Source organism: Acomys minous, assembly GCF_964271855.1.
Source record: "Acomys minous genome assembly, chromosome: 5".
Taxonomy (NCBI): domain Eukaryota; kingdom Metazoa; phylum Chordata; class Mammalia; order Rodentia; family Muridae; genus Acomys; species Acomys minous.
In genome coordinates, this window is record NC_140494.1 from 126,281,050 (window position 1) to 126,293,590 (window position 12,541).

A 12,541-nucleotide genomic window follows, 5' to 3' on the forward strand; every position below is an offset into this window, starting at 1 on the left:
CAGCTTGGTGTCTGGTCTTTAGTCATCAGCAGCTGTGTAGCCCTGATTAGTAACAGCCTTGGTGCTGTAGCTTCCCTCTATTTATTTATTTGAATATTTCATTATATTCATTTACTTATTGGGGGGGGGTCGTGGTGGCGGCACTATGCTACGGTGGGCTGTGGAGGTCAGAGGAGAACTTTTAAGAATCGGTTCTCTCTTTCCACCATGGGGGGCTTGGGGATCCAACACAGGTCCTTTGGCCTTCACAGCAAGCTCCTTTACCTGCCATCTTGCCGGTCCAGTTTCCACACATCTAAATTCAGAGGGTAGAGGGTTCCTAAAGTCCCTTCAGATCACTGACCCACACAGGGTGAGCCTCTCTGTCTCTTAGACCGTTGGGTGCCGGAGTACTGAAAACACGGTACAGACGAACCAAAGGAAATGCTTGTATCCTTAGCTTCAACTCCACAGAGGGAAAGGGGCCAGCCAGCTCTGCACTGAGGAAGAGGCCTGAAGGCAGGAGGCATTTCCCTGTGTCTCTTTAGGCATACTTTATTGCAGTCCCCAAGGAGAAGCCTCGTCTTTTCAGTTTCAAGGAGGCTTCTGGGAGGAGGTGGTGGGAGGGCTGTCCCCAAACCTTCCCAATGACCAGGTGAGATGGGGTTGTGAGGGTCTTGTGACCAGTCCCTACAGAATAATTTACAGCCTGTACTACATGGATATCAAATATTCCCCAGACAGTGTCCGGGCAGATTAGGCAGGCCAAATGACTTGTTAAGTCCTTCAAGAGAATGAATGATCAAATTCCTCTTTAGGATTTTATCAGGCTTCTGACTGCCCAGGAGGGAAACATGCCCTCTTGTAATGACCAGAACACTGGAGCAGGGTGTATTGGGGCACAAGAAATTCACCAGAGACCTTCCTTGCCATGTGCCAAGTGGCTTGGAGCCCTGACACCTTTCTAGGGCTCGGTGGCATTCAGATGTGTGGGCTGTCGGAAGCTGACCCTGCAGCCTAGAGCTTAACAGGGGGAAGAATAGGGCCTTGAGTTAGAAGCTGAGATCAAAGTGGACCTGGCCACTTCTTTTTAACATAGCCTCCCCTACGGTACAACCTCTCAAGGCCTCCACTCTCTTCTCTTAATGAGGTGCTGAAGGAGATACTTTCTCCATGTGCTGGGCAGGCTGCTGAGAAACTCACTGAAGGCCTTTTAAAAGGAGCGAGTGCACAGTTGGTTAAACACACCACAGCCGGGTACCTCTACATGCCCAGCAGGCAGTACTGGACTCTGGACTCAAAATTGGGTGACATACATTTTTCTTGTCCAGATGTTGAGAATGAACAGGGTTATAAGACTTCAGAAAGGAAGATGCAGGGAAACCTTGAGTCAGAGCAGAAAGGAAAAAAAAATGCTTCTTTGGGAAGTTTTAAAACGGGAGGCTAGCAACAGGGAGTAGGAAGCCATTGGTGGTGGCGGTTGGACAGTGTGTTCTCTTGGACATCAGACTGGAAAGGCAAGCTGAGGCCAGATGGCAAAAAACAAACAAACAAAAAAACAAACAAAACAAAACAAAACAAAAAAACCCCTTGGAATTCTAGGTCGTCCTTGAACTCCTGTCTTCCCGCCTCTGTTTCCTGAGTCCTGGGGATACATAACACAAGGCTCCTCTGTGGTAGAAGCTATAGGTTTCTTCCTACCTCTCCCTGGCCCTGACCCTCTCACCTACAGCTGTACTCAGAGGCTGGAACATACGGAAATGGAGTTACACCGAGAATGCCATCTACCTCGGTTTTCAGAGGAGGTCTCTCAACGGCTTGGAACTTGCCATGTCGGCAAGGCTTGCTGGGTCGGAGATCTGATTCTCCAGCACTGGGATGGCAGGTTTGCACAGCGTACCCGGATTTTCAGCATACATTCTGAGCTAGCGCCCTAGCCCACTGATGGGTGGACATGGTGTGTCCCTGAGTTTAGTCATCACTGTTTCACCCTTGTTGGCTTCTGCCTGACAACTGGCCAGATCCCATCCAGCTTCATGTAATACGGTCGTATTCCTCCCTTCCCATCAAAGGGCAGGACACGCCAAATACCACAATCTCAACGACAAATTCTGTACCGCACAGGTCTTGGACCATGAAAAGAGAGCAGGATAGGCACTCGCCATCCAGTATACATTTGTTCCCTAGAAATTGGCCGTGAACAGGACAGATATAAAGATGAATCAATGAGCTAATGTTGTGTGGCCTGTTAGGCAAAGGTGAACTGACCTACTCAGCTTCTCTCTTACTGTAGTTCACACCAAGGGGCACAGAAGACATCAATTATTAACTGCTGAGATGAAAAGAATTTGGAGTTTGTGCTGAAGAGGCCATGTGCAAAAGCGATTATGGTTATTTACAAATGTTGGGACTCTGTCTCCATCCGATGCCTTGGTAGAGTTGTGTATTCTCCCAACGTGCATTAAGTACTTGCTTTGGTCATAAATGACTAGTGACTGACACTTTAAGAGCTAGCCTATGCCACATAGTATTTATTTTTGAAGATTGTCACTTCTCTGTCATTCTGGGTTCTCAAGTGATACTCTACACACACACACACACACACACACACACACACATACACACACACAGACACACACAGACACACACACACACACACACAGACACACACACACACACAGACACACACACACAGACACACACACACACACACACACACACACACACACACACACAATGTTACCATTGCCCCAGCTGACTGCCCGAGGTCTCTTACATTTCTGAGAAATAATATAGGTAGGCCAGTTTTTCTCTCTCTTTTCCTTCTTCTCTCCCCTCCCATTTTTCTTCTCTTATCCCTTCTTTTCCCTTTTCTTCTATCTCTTTTCTTTTCTTTCCTTTTCTTTTCTTTTTCCCCCGAGACAGGGTTTCTCTCTGTAGCCTTGGCTGTCCTGGACTCCCTTTTGTAGACCAGGCTGGCTTCAAATCAACAGCGATCCGCCCGCCTCTGCCTCCCGAGTTCTGGGATTAAAGGCGTGCACTACCACGCCCGGCTCCTCCCTTCTTTCTCTATCCCATCTTTCTTTCCGAACCAGTCTTGCTTAGATGGCCCCAAATGTGATATGTAGCCTAGACTGGCCATCCTCCTGCCTCCTGCCTCCTGCCCCCTGCCTCCTGCCTCCTGCCTCCTGCCTCCTGCCAAGTGCAGAGATGACAGGCATAGGCCCTCACACCTGGCTAGTTCAGTTTTCCTCAGAGAGTTTTATACTGCCCCTTTCCTTCCGGGAAGCTGCCTATATTTACCATATTACCTTCCCCAATATTCATTACAAAAAAGAGTGGACATGGGCAGAGCTTCCTAGCTGACACCCTCACCAGGAGGAATGCTTACTTGACCGTGTACACGAGGGATTGCTTGTTTAAAAAAAAAAAAAACCAAACTAACAACAAAACAAAGCCCTCTTCACTGAAGAGAAAGTGAAGAATCTATAATTAAACACAGAGACAATGCTCCTGCCAGTAGGTTCTGGAATGCAGCATGTTTTACTCATGGCTCACTGTCCTACGGAACAAGATATAGCACGTTCTCTTACACAGGGGAGTGTTGTTTCCCAAGGGTCATTGAGGGCCCATGAAAAACAGCCTCTGCTGGGCCAGGGGTGGGGGTGGCGCTCTGAGAACAATCTCTGGGCCTTTGGGTGGACGCCTGCCTCCGTGGGCTAGTGACCCACACCTGGCCTGATTCTGCTGAGACCCCCGAGTGTGCTTACCCTCTGCAGAGAATTATATGAGCAAAATCATGTCCCACTACATTAAAGAAAGAAAAAAGCACGAGGATTTTCCTGCTTTACATTTTCTCTTCTGTCTCTATGTATCTATGTGTGGGTCTAGTCAAGTTAATCAAGCCCAATTAGTGATGGAATTTAGCTATCTCAAGAATGATCCAAGTCTACAAAGTGAGTCCAGGACAGCCAAGGCTACACAGAGAAACCCTGCCTCGAAAAAACAAAAAACAAAACAAAAACAAAAACAAAAGAAAAGAAAAGAAAAAAAGAGAATGATTCGCTTCTCTTTTTTCAAATATTTATTTTATTTTGCTTACCTGTAAGAGGGCGTCAGATCCACGCCCCCGTCCCCCACACTGGAGTTACAGGTAGTTGCCACTGTGCGCGTTGGAATTTCATTTGCATCCTCTGGGAGAGCAGTGAGTGCTCTTAACTGCAGAGCCATCTCTCCAGTCCTCCGTTTTCTGTGTAAAGTTTAGAAAACCAAGGGCAGTGAGTGGGTCCAAGTCCCCTTCACTGCGAGGTGGTAGTTCAGGGAAAAGAAAGCAAATGTTCCCGCTCCCAACAGGAAAAACTGCACTCCGTTCATCGCTAAGCCTATTTTACTTTTCATGTCTCATTTTATGTTTTAAAGCACCATAAGGCAAAGAGCAGAAGAAAAAGTGCCACCAGAGTTGTGTTTGTTTGTTTTCCCCCTTGCCACTGTTCCCCATACCTGACGGAGCTACTGAAGGGAGGAAAGAGCAGCTGGGCTCACAGTTTCAGAGGGCTTTAGTCCATCATGGTAAGGAAGGTGGGGAGTAGAGCAGTGCCAGACATGGCAGGCTAGAAAGTAAAGAGAGAGGAAACGCTGGCACTCCGCTGGCTTTTTTCTCTTCCGGTGGCTTTGCACTGCCCCGGGCCCAGCTCACGGATGGCGCTGCTCGCGGGATGGCGCTGCTCGCGGGATGGCGCTGCTCACTTAAGGGCCTTCATGAAAACACCTGGAAGCAAGCCCCACCCTCTCCTAAGGGACTCTACACCTAGCCAAATTGACCATGAAGATTAAGTGCAAGGCTTTCTTTCCCCCATATCCTTAGTTTGACTAAGCCTAACCCACCAGGCAGTACGTGTGTTGGGGGGCGGGGGGCGGGGGGTGGGGGAGATGAGAAACAGTGGAGGACAGCATTCAAGGCTTCTTCAAGACAAACCCACGCAGAAATGGAAGCGCCTCAGGGCCTTGTAGACCAGAGACTCTAGCCGGGCAGCTGTGGGGCTCACGTCTGAGCTTCGGGATGGTTTTAATCATTACTTCCCATTGAACTCCGCATTCTTTTCATAGTGAAAGCCACCTGTTCATTTATACATTTTTATACTTGGTTCTCAGATTTCCACTGACGTACTTAACGGGAACACATGTGGAAATAATGTCTGCAGAGTATAAAACCCCTGCAAAGTGACCTTGGAGGGCCGGAAACGTGGGCTCTCTTGGTAAAGTGCTCACCTGGCATGCAGGAAGCCCTAGGTTGGGTCCTCAGCACAGCAGAAAGTGGGTGTATCCACAGTCTTGTACCCTAGTGCTCAGATGGAAGCAGAAAGATTAGAAGCTCAAGGTGACACTTGGCTATGCAGTAAACTCGAGGCCAGCTTGGTACAGAGGAGACCTTGTCTCCAGCAGGGGAGAAGGTGATGGGGAAATGGTTCAGTTGGCAAGGTGCTTGCCTTACAAGAACGAGGAGCTGGCTTCAATCCTCAAAACCCATGTTTGAAAAAAGCTGGCTGTGGTGGCATGTGCTTGTAATCCCAGTGTTGGGAGGAACAGACAGGTAGACTCCTGGAGCTTGCTAGCCAGCCAGCTCCAAGTTCCAGGCCTGTAGGAGATACCCTACCGCTCCCCTCCCTGGGGGTGCCCCTCCCCAACCCTGAGAACCACAAACAACAAAGTGGATGATGGTACCTGAGGAAGAACATTTAAGTCTAACTTAGAGCTTCCACACGAGAGCGCGCACACACACACACACACACACACACACACACACACACACACACACACACACACACCTCTCAGGGTGGCTGGCCCATGTACTGTATCAGCCATCCAGCCACAGTTCAGGGAGGAGGAAGAGGGCAGACCAAGCACTTGTGGAGAGACTGCATGCTAGCTACACCTCACTGAAGCTCGGGGAAGCCTCCACGTTAAGTAAGTTTGAGGCTGACAAGAAACCTGGGGCTCTGTTTGGTTTGGGTTAGGCACGCACCCCCTCTTCTGATATTGCCCTTGGCAGCCCAGCTCCTCCACCTGCATGGGTTACGGAGACACACCCCTCTCTGAACAGTGCACCTGGCAACCCTGGGCCCCCCACCTGGCTGAGCTACATATGCGCCCCTGTCTGACAAATGAAGGGGCGTTTTCTCCACTCCTAATGACAGCCAAACTTAACTGTTTCTGTTCGAACATACTTCACATGTCCAGCTATGAGGAACGGAAATGCTGATCCAGCCTGAACTGGATTTGGGCGCATGTGCAGTGAGGTGAACTGTGTTCTCCCAGTGAACTTCTAGGGACAGCTCCTATTTACTATCTTAAAAAAAATTTTTTTTTTAGCTTTAAAAATTTTTTAATATTTTATGCATTTTGTCTGCATGTATGTTTGTGGGCTGAGCTAATCCCCTAGCCCTACTATGTACCATCTCATACCTATGTATAATTGAATGCATACAGATAAAATCAGATGCATTTTGGGGACAAGTGCAGAAAAAAGAGAGACCTGGAGCCGAGTGTGGTGGCGCACGCCTTTAATCCCAGCACTCGGGAGGCAGAGGCAGGTGGATCTCTGTGAGTTCGAGGCCAGCCTGGTCTACAAAGGGAGTCCAGGACAGACAGGGTTACACAGAGAGACCCTGTCTTGAAAAACTCGATTTGTAGGCCAGGCTGGTCTTGAACTCACAGAGATCCACCTGGCTCTGCCTCTTGGAGTGCTGTGATTACAGGCATGCGCCACAGCATCAGGCTGAGACATCTGAATTTGAACTTGAGACTTGGTCTGGGCCAAGGTTGGGCGTTTCTAGGTTCTTGGCCTCTTATTTGGGGGATGGAAATAAAAGTTCATACACATTTGCAAAAGCAGCAGGGGAACTTCATTTCCAACAATAGACTCCATCCAAACCCACTTCAGAGCAGGGGGCCACAGGAGTAAGGCCGCACGGAGCAGGTCACTCATGCGGTCTCCTTTTGTCAGGTTTAAAGAGAGGAAGAGCTGCTTAGGCACACGGTGGGAGCCAATGCCAGCAGCTTAGTTCTCTGAAGAGACCATTTGGTTGGGAGTGGGTGGGTGGAGCTGAATAAAGGAGAGAGAGCAGTGGACTTGCGTTTGTAAAGATTCCTTTCTGGTGACAGGTAAGACCTTTTCCTCAAGACTTACCAATGGCTTCCTGAGTTCTCCTTAAGAGAGCCTGTGTACTTTTGTTTTTGTTTTTGTTGTTCATTTGTTCGTTTGTTTGCTTTTGTAGGACTTGCTACTCCTGCAGAGAAATGCTTCCTTCAGAATTTTCTCCTGAGAAACGCTTTTCACCTTGACAGCTCCAGCCATGGAGAGAGTCAGCCCTTTCTACGGCTCAAGGCAGAGGACACTCACTGTCCGTTCCTTTTCTGAGGTCCTGCTGCTGGAGGGGGAGCGACATCCTCCAGGCTGTCTGTAGGCAGAGTTCCAGAAGAGGCTGGTATTTTTAGCATGGCCTTCTTCACTTCCCAGCACCTGCCCTGCTCTGTAACCCAAGGGGCTGCTCAAATGCCAGGGAGATGACTGAGGACAAGGCAGTGTGAGCTAATGCCCTAAAATACCACCCAGGAGACAGTTTTTCTAGTGGGAGCCGCTCCGTGGTCATGTCTTCCTAAACTGCAGGTTGAGATATTGTGACATTTGCTCTGGAAAAACATCAGCTAGAGACAACACCATTTGCTCCAAACTTCAATTTTTCCTTCTACTGTTCACACCAACAATAGACTATCTGCATACTTCCCTGGAGCAAAAAAGAAAAAAAATTTTTTTTCTGACACCCCTGAAAATGAGACAAAACTCAGATAATTGCAAAGGGCTAGAAAACGCCTTTCTGTGACAGCATTGATTCACTGTCTTCTAAAGATGGTACAAGTTGAAATTGGAAACATGCTCTCACGAAGCCCAATACATTTGCGGAGGACAGATGCATTGTGGGTCATGCAGGATAACAAGTGTCTGTCGCAGCATAGCTCTAATCTTGGAGGTTGACATCAGCCCATACCATCAACAGCATTCCTTGGAGTCGCAGTTAGTACACTGCTGGGTGGATAATTCTAGAGCTGACGTCACAGTGTGGACCTATGTAGACCAGACTTGCCTCAACTCACTGTGTGGCTAGGGATGAGTTTTGTTTTGTTTTGTTTTTTCAAGACAGGCTTTCTCTGTGTGGCTCTGGCAGTCCTGGAACTTGCTCTGTAGACCAGGCTGGTCTCAAACACATAGAGATCTGCTTGCCTCTGCCTCCTGGGTGTTGGGATCATAGGCGTGCACAGCTACACCTGACTAAAGTTTGATTTTTAAGTAGACTATGTTCTCAAACATATAAAGTATTAAAATTTTCAATTTTAGCTGGATGTGGTAGTGCATGCCTTTAATCCCAGCACTCGGAAGGCAGAGGCAGGCAGATTGCTGTGAGTTTGAGGCCAGCCTGGTCTACAAAGTGAGTCCAGGACAGCTAAGGCTACACAGAGAAAGCCTGTCTTGAAAAACAAAACAAAACAAAACAAAAAAAATCACCAATTTTTTTTCAATTTTACCTTTATCATTATTTAAAATATATTCTTGAGTTTATGATAGAAAACTATAGTGCTTGTAATTCCCCAAGTCACCTCAAGAAAAAAAAATCCATTCGACACATATGTTAGCCAAAGCTTCACGGCCATGAAAAAATTTAAGAAGTAAAATGTGCTGGGCGTGGTGGTGCATGCCTGCAAACCCAGTATTAGGGGAAGCAGAGGCAGTGGCTCTCTGTGAGTTTGAGGCCAGCCTGGTCTACAAAGTCAAGGCTACACAGAGAAACCCTGACTCAAAAAAGCAAAGGAGGAGGAGGAGGAGGAGGAGGAGGGGAAAGAAGAAGAAGAAGGAGAAGAAGAAGAAGAAGAAGAAGAAGAAGAAGAAGAAGAAGAAGAAGAAGAAGAAGAAGAAGAGGGAGAAGAAGACCAGGTATTTGAAAATGAGCAACAGTGCCTGTCAGACCTTTACTTTTCAGTCGCCGCCTGTGGGAACTGTCCACTGGGACTGTCCTAGGCGTTTCTGCATCCACGCAATAAAATGAGGTTTTGCTGTTTTGCCATCTCACGTTTGTGTGGCTGGGCCAGAGTCTTCGATTCTCAACTTCTTGGAGGGAAACATTTGGCAGAAAGACACAAAGTTTAAGCAAGGCTTTACTAGGCAAGCCAAATAACAAATACAGTACAATCAGGACTTAGAGGGAGCTGGTCCAAGAGGTAGGTAATTTTTTAAAAAAATAAATGAATATTTATGATGTGGGTGCCATAAACAGTAAGTGCACTTTCTCCACTCCCAAATCACAGTGAGCCTGACCTCCCTTTCAGAGTATTTCTCTCAGTGTTCCCTTTAAGGGGAGTCAAACCCACAATGCATGGGTCTTTCAAGAAGACAGGAGAGTAGGAGGGGACCAGTTGGGGACATGAAGGGGATGAGCAGGGGTGGGAAGAAGCCACCAGAGGGTGAGCAGGTGAGTATGATCAAATACCTTCCACACAGCTATGGAAATACCAGGGCTAACCCATCATTAGGTGTAACTAACATGTGCTAATAAAAAACTTTTTTTTTAAAAACGAAGTGAGCTGAGTGTTCTGTAGCTGCCGGCCACTGACAGCAGTGGGAGAGCTGCGGCAGTACCTTCTCAGCTGCAGAGGAGAGAGCAAAGGCCCGCCCTGCCTACTTCCGGTCTAAGAACCTTGAATGCCAGTGTGGACAGTGAACTCACGCCTGGGAATGAAGCGCTTCCTCCATGTGTGTGCTCAGCATGTTGGCCGTTATTCATGGCCTCTCTTCTGGGGGAGCCGATTTCCCTTGCGACTTGCCGTATTCCCCTACGTCCCAAATGCTCGTAGTCTTTGTCAGTTCCTGGGTTCTTCCACCGGGGGATCCCAGGTGGGTTTTCTCCATGGTGTATTCATTTCTTGCCGAGCTCTTAGATCCTTGCACCTTGCTATGACTGGAGACACCAGGAGCCCCGTCCCTGGGCTAACCTGATCTAACACTGGGCCAGCTCACACACGAGCCCTTCCAGGTCAACCTTTCGACCCAATGAGGAGAGTTCAGGGGTTAACTTGGGTGGCGGGGCATAGAAGACAATTCTCGGACACAGATGGCACTTGGAGTCACCTAGGCTAGGGTCTGAGGAAGGACATCAAATGCTCTTCCGCCTTGGCATCTCTCGAAACTACAGGTAAGAGTGTAAAGAAAAACGCTTTTGTATAAAAATTGCACACTGTACGGAGTATGGTATAGGACCCTCATCTGTTGACTCCCCTCCGTTGTTCACATATGGCAAAGGGATCAGCAAGTTGCCTGTTGTTGATCATTTACTCTTTTAAGTAAACGCGCCCACCTGTCTTGACTTCAGATGTTTCCATAGTTAAACTATTGGCTGCGAAACTGAAACATATCCTGCTTCACCTTTCACACAGAACTCGAGGGACAAACCTTTGTACCTTTTTGAGGCATTCGATTTGGCTATTTATGAGTTGTGTGACATCAGCCAAGCTACCAAGTTTTCTTGCTGAGCCTCAGCTTCCTCGTCTGAAAAACAGGGGTTCTAACAGTAGTGTCTTCACCATTATGCCATCGTTGTGTGTCTGCCTTCAGATCCCTGCCTCTCTTTGTCGGTTGGTTGAGTGATTGTTCTGAACTTAGGATCTGGTGGGGATCCTAGACAAGCAATCTGGTGTGAGCTACATCCCAGGCCAGTTTTGGTCATTTGCTTTAATCAGATGTTACGTTTATGCAGACGTTAGGGAGGTAGAATGGTTAACTCTGGCTAGGGCAGGCCCAGGTGGTTTCTAGGATCGCCTGATTTACTGTTTCTTTTGTGTGTTTTGTTTTTGTTTTTTTGAGACAAGGTTTCTCTGTGTAGCCTTGGCTGTCCTGGACTTACTTTGTAGACCAGGCTGGCCTCAAACTCACAGCGATCCGCCTGCCTCTGCCTCCTGAGTGCTGGAATTAAAGACGTGTGCCACCATGCCAGGCTTAAAAACAGTTTTTTTAAAAACCAGACAGAAGCTGGCAGATCTCTGTGAGTTTGAGGCCCGCCTGGTCTACATAGTGAGTTTCTTGGCCAGCCAGGGCTACATGGAGAAACCTTGTCTGGAAAAGCAACAGCCACTACCACCAGCACTTTTGAATCCTTGTTTTTGTTGTTTTGTTGTTGTTATCGTTATTGGGTTTTGTTGTTGTTGTTGTTGTTGATTTTGTTTGTGTAGCCCTGGCTGTCCCAGACTCACTTTGTAGACCAAGCTGGCCTCGAACTTGGAGATCTGCCTGCCTCTGTCTCCCGAGTGCTGGGATTAAAGGTGTGTGCCACCACTGCCCTGCTGCTTTTGAATCTTTTGCCAATGTGAATCATACATAAGAAATGTATGTCAAATACATGTAGATCATTGAACCTCTAGATTCAATGAACTATTAAAACCAGCAGCCGGATCAGGAATCGGAACATCCCTAGCTCCCCTTCCCACGCTGTCTCTGCCGTCGTCCTCAATAGCTTTTCCTGCTTTTGAACTGCATAAAGTCTTACACCTGATTTTGAACAGCTTAGCAAGCTGTGTGTTTCTCTCTAACACCCACCTAGGGATTAGGTCTCTGCCTGTCCTGGAGGACTAATTTAAATGTCAACCAAGTCATTCAGGGTATATTGCACCATGTAAGTTAACTAAAGCAACGAGACAAAAGAGAGTTGGTGTCTTTGGCAAGATGTTTCTCTGTTTGTGGTTTTTACACCATGTGCCTCCTTGAGCTGTGTCTCTCTGGAACAAGGCAGAAGTTTCCAGATTCTTCTCTTCTCTGCCTAGGATTCCATCCTATCTATGAAAGTGTGGCTTCCTGGGTGGAGATCACACCAGACACCAGTGTTTCCTAGGTTCAGTTCCAGAACTCCAGGGAAGAGTTCACAGGTCTGGCTTCCTCCCTCTTGGTCATCGTCTGTGACCTCAGGGTTTATACAAATATGATGCTAAGGGGCCTGGAGACCTACGCTGCAGTCAAAGAATGCTGCTGAGGAAGGGAAGGTGTGGCTTGGAGACCTGCATGGGGGACTTAGGTCTGTGTAGTTTCCTTCCTTGGGTGGTTTATGGCGTCTTTGTCATTGCAAATCAAAACCAGAGCACTGGACCCAGAGCAGTCGGTTACCACTGGTCCTGGAGGCCTAGGGCTACCATGCCCATCTGCCCATTGGCTCCGCAGCAATAGCAGCCGCTCAGGGAGACAGCCTTTTCTTTCATATCTGGGGATTAGCTGTGATTTTTTTTTTTTTTTTGGACACACATGCTCTGCAGTTCCTCTCTCTCACTGTTCGGTCTCAGCATAAAGCTGGGCCCTGAAAACTAATTTCCTGGATGCAGAGACTCCAGCTGTTTATGATGATGATGGTGATCATCATCATCATCATCACAGAGCAGTGGGATTTCCGCCCAGGTTCCAGAGGCCAGCCTGCGGAGGATGGTTTGCAGCTGCATCCTGAAGCCCGCACTCGCGATGCCGTAGCCAGGGTGA